Below are 4,435 nucleotides of genomic sequence, written 5' to 3' on the forward strand. Positions count from 1 at the left end.
AACCGAGGTGAGTTCATCAGTCAAAACCAAAATGGCGGGAATATCAAAGAGTTTCAGTAAGGCTGATCCAGTATCTGAATGACATTTATTCTACATGATCGATGGTGCGAAAACAGAGCATGCAGTTGATCAATCATGCATACAATGGTAACCAGAACAAACTGATGTGCAGATAACCTGCATATCAAATCCACCTCACTATCATCCTTAACAGATTAGAAACAAGAGGAACACCGCAAGTTCACGAGCCAAAACCGAAAGGTGAATACAAAAGACTTTCAGTTAGCAATTTAGAATGATCCTGTATGACATTTGCGCTGTCTAATCCATGGTGCAAAACACCTAATATGCAGATGGTAAGGAAGAGATTAAACCATCAGAAACAAACAAACTGAAGAATATCATAACAGAAGAGATTAAACCATCGCAAGATCATCTGGAAACTCAACTTAGTACTGTAAGTATATCATAACAGAAGAATAACCAAATAATCATTGGAGTGAGTTTATGGCATCCGGTCCTGTGCCTGATCATCAAACACACACGCTTTCAAACAGAATCCTAACAACTGAACAACATTCCTTGTATGCATGGATAGGATGATTCAGATTTCAGAGTAAAAATTGGAAGTGAATTGAGCAATGCATCTAAACAGTAACCGATGCATGCAGGAACAAAATTAGCACAAGCAAACAGTGGGAACAGAGCAACGAGAAGATGAATCAAATTGGCACCAAAAATCATTCAAGTCGTACTGGATAAGCTAGGCAACAACCATTCGGTGCCAAAATGTGATCAGAAGTAGAACACAGTACTCATCACGTCGACTGCCCAATCTCTAATCTGAAACTCTATGAACTAAACGAGTGCTCAATCTCTCATCCGAACCTCCATGGCTAGAAACATAACAGAGCAAAACGATCGGGACGACTCACGCTTGCTTCACTCGCCGGGAGAGGTGATCGCTGAGGAGGCGCAGTCGCCGAAGGGCCCCCCGACGCCGCAGGTGCCGTTCGTCTGGTCGGTGGCGGACGCGACGGCGAGGTCGGCGAGGTGGAGGCGGGGTAACGGCACGTAGACGCCGTGGACGGCGATGCGCGAGTTGACCACCACGTCGGGCTCCTTGATGGGTATGTGGTTGATGCGGACGTCGTTGGAGTTGGAGGAGGCCGAGTCGGTGGCGTAGTGCGTGACGACGAGGCTCTGGCCCTCGCCGGCCAGCGTGGGGAGGACCGTGCCGGGGCGGAGGCGGTGGAGGTCGGTGCGCGTGAGGCGGTGGTTGGGGACGATGTGGAAGCGCACCGCCGACACGTAGTCGTGGCCTCCGCCGACGAAGATAGCCGGGTCGTCGAGCGCCGAGGTCGGAGTAGGGGTAGTAGCCCATGGCGATGTGCTGCTGGAGGAGGTGGCGGCGCGAGCACATGGGGCAGGAGGCCTGGAGGAAGGCGTCGGGGGCGGCGAAGACGGTGATGGCCCCGGGCCACCTCGCGAGCGGCGGCGCGCGGGCGAGGAGTGGCGCCTCCGACGCCATCTCGTTGTACCCGAGGGAGGTGAGGATCCTCGAGAGTTGCTGCAGCCCCTGCTCGGCGTCGGACACGGCGGGAGGCGGAGGCGAGCTCGCGGTCGTCGCCACCGTGGCAGGGAGGGGGAGAACCGTGGTGGTCGTCGTTGTCGTCGCTGCAGCGGGCGTCGTCGGCGCGGACCCCTCCTCCTGCGGCTGCGGCGTCGCCTCGGCGAGATCCGGTACCGGGAGGACGCGCATGGGAGGCGGTGAGGCCGCCGCGGCGTCCGTGGCCTGCGCGTCGGCGAGGACGGGGTCGACTTCGACGGCCGAGCGCAGGGACTGGGTGTCGGCTTGGAGGTGGTTTTGGTGCATGGAGGGCGCGGCGGCAGGGACGGGGTGGAAGTGGGCGGTGGCCGTGCCGAACGGCGAGCGATGGTGGTGGTGGTGAGTGCGCGCGGTCTCCGGCGAGTGGGTGGCGGAGGCGGTGGATAGCACGAGGAGGAGGAGGAGGAGGAGGGGTAGGTGGTGAAGATGGAGCGCCATGGCTGGCTGTGAGCGGAGGAACGAACGAACGAATTGGAATGGGGAATTGAAATGGATCCGGATGGAGGGGGCGGGGTTTAAAGCGAAGCCGGAGCACGGCGAGCGCAACTTGCGGAGGAAGCCATACGTCACGAGTCACTCACGTAACCGTGTTGGGCCCAGAGACCTAGTCAAAGCGGGTCAAGGGTCCAGCGAGCAGCCGAGCACAGCCTCTCGAGGATTCTTTCAACTTTTCTTTTAGTGCAGGAGCTATTCATAAGTCGATTGAATTTCAAATTTGTGCAAGTTGAATTTGGGGAGAACACACTCACAACTCGAGATAACGAGCTGCGAAATAGCAGTCGGAGGCGGCGAGGGGAGGGCAAGGCGGAGAAGCGGCCATGGGTGGCCACAACATGCGGATCAGCCGATGGTGGTGGTGCGTGGTTTAGCCGGATGTAGAAGCTGTGTTTTGATTTTCGGTTTGAGCTTTTTTTCGCCCTAGGCCGAGATGGCCGAATTTCAGCCATTTTCAAAAATTTTGGCTGAAATTTGACCAAAATTTGACTGCAATTTGACTTAAATTTGACCAAAATTTACCAAATTTAAGCAATTTTGGCCTAAATATACTTTTCGCCCCAGGCCGAGATGGCCGAAATTCGGCCGAAATCCACTTTTTTCGACCAAAAATCAAAACACAGTGTAGAAGACACATGCACAACCACACGGTGGCTGAAAGAATCGACTTACACCAAAAATAAATAAATTGAAAATGACGTGATTCATGTGTAAATAAATCTGACGGTTTTTTTTACAGAAATGATAAATCCCTAACATACGGTCATGGCAAATCAAATGTTTTTTTATGAAAATTTTAGTGACACGAGAATAACAAGTTTAGTTGACACTATACCTGGCCATTCCTCGGGCCAAGTCGGACAAAGCCTGACAAAGAAAACCTAGGCCTGGACCCGACATGGCCCGACCCGGCCATCGGGCATAAAATCTAGGCCCAAGTCCGGCCCATCAACGTAAAAGTTCGCCGGGCCTCTTCAGTAAATCACAAATATGACGGGCCCAGGCCCAGCCCGACCTGACCTGGCCTTCGGGCTCAATTTCTAGGCCCAGGCCTGGCCCACGGGCGAGACCGGTCCGGCTTGCCTATGGCCAGGTATGGTTGACACACACGGCAAAAAATACATTGAACATGGAGTTGTCATGCTTGTCAACTAAACTTGTCATCCTCAAATCACTAAAATTGCAATGAAAAATCATTTAAAGTAAGCGGGTAACTATGTCAAAAAACAATCAACAACTTAAAAGAAATACCATAAAAACAATCGATTTGCCATGATCAAATCTAAACATTTGGGCTCCGCTGGACATTTCTTTTCGGACGCTGATAACTTCCACACGTGTGGTGGGAGCGGTCGGACGCTGATAACTTCCACACGTGTGGTGGGAGCGAGACCCACCACACGCCCTATAACACACAGACTACGCCACGTCACTGCATGCATGCTTGTAGGAATTTTTTTTATTTCTAGTTTTTAAACTGTTTTATCTCTTTAATGAAAAATTTTGATTGAAGATCCGTTTTCACCATTAAATCCATCGCGATGAGATCTTCAAAACTAAATCTCACTAGTAGAATGTCCGTGCGTTGCTACGGGCAACAATGTAGGCAAATGAGTCAACAATCATGCTTTAGCAGTTCCATCAATAAAGCAGTGCACAATTTTAGTTGATATATCACAATGTTGTAATTTAGCCTTCATATGAAGGTTCAAATAACATAATGTTCTAATTTCTCCTTCACATGAAGGTACACAGGAAGAGGAATCATGGTCTCCTCCATTTTGTCAGCACTAAAGATAGAACTGAGCATAATATCCAATTTTCAAAGCACAAATTAACTTGACACGTTTCTCTGTTTTTTAAACAATCCATGCAAAGCATCTCTATGAGCAAGAACTATCTTGCGGAACAAATTTTTAAAATGAGAAATGGTACAATAACAATAAATGGCAAGTCTACGTCTTGTCCGTCGTCGGTGGACATGAGGTCCACGAGGGAAATGGTGGCGCCTTGTCTGTCGTCGTCCCACCGGGCCGACTGATGGTTCGGCGGTGGCGCATAGGAGGCGCAGCTAACTATGTTCTCCTCCGCGATCTCCTATAGCTGCACCTCCGTGGTTGCCGCTTCCTGCCGAGTGACAGCCTGTGTAAATGACATCGTAGATGGCACACTGCTCTGCCATGAAATTTGGGTTCGCCATGGACGAGAATAGCAGCAACAGCAACAACAAAGCAGAGCAGGCAGCACATCGTGAGTTGTGTTGGTTCAACCGGCTGGAAGGCACATAGAAGCAGAAGAAAGAAGAACATATATAAAGCATACAGAATAGCT

The 4,435-nt window shown here is 50.7% G+C and overlaps 1 pseudogene; it reads right to left on the reverse strand.

Annotated features, from left to right (window-relative positions):
• Nucleotides 1-712: 712 nt before the first annotated feature.
• On the reverse strand, nt 713-2,047 carry LOC119296891 (annotated as a pseudogene).
• Between the last annotated feature and the right edge of the window lie 2,388 nt (nt 2,048-4,435).

The sequence above is a fragment of the Triticum dicoccoides genome, chromosome 5A (genome assembly GCF_002162155.2).
Source record: "Triticum dicoccoides isolate Atlit2015 ecotype Zavitan chromosome 5A, WEW_v2.0, whole genome shotgun sequence".
Lineage (NCBI taxonomy): Eukaryota > Viridiplantae > Streptophyta > Magnoliopsida > Poales > Poaceae > Triticum > Triticum dicoccoides.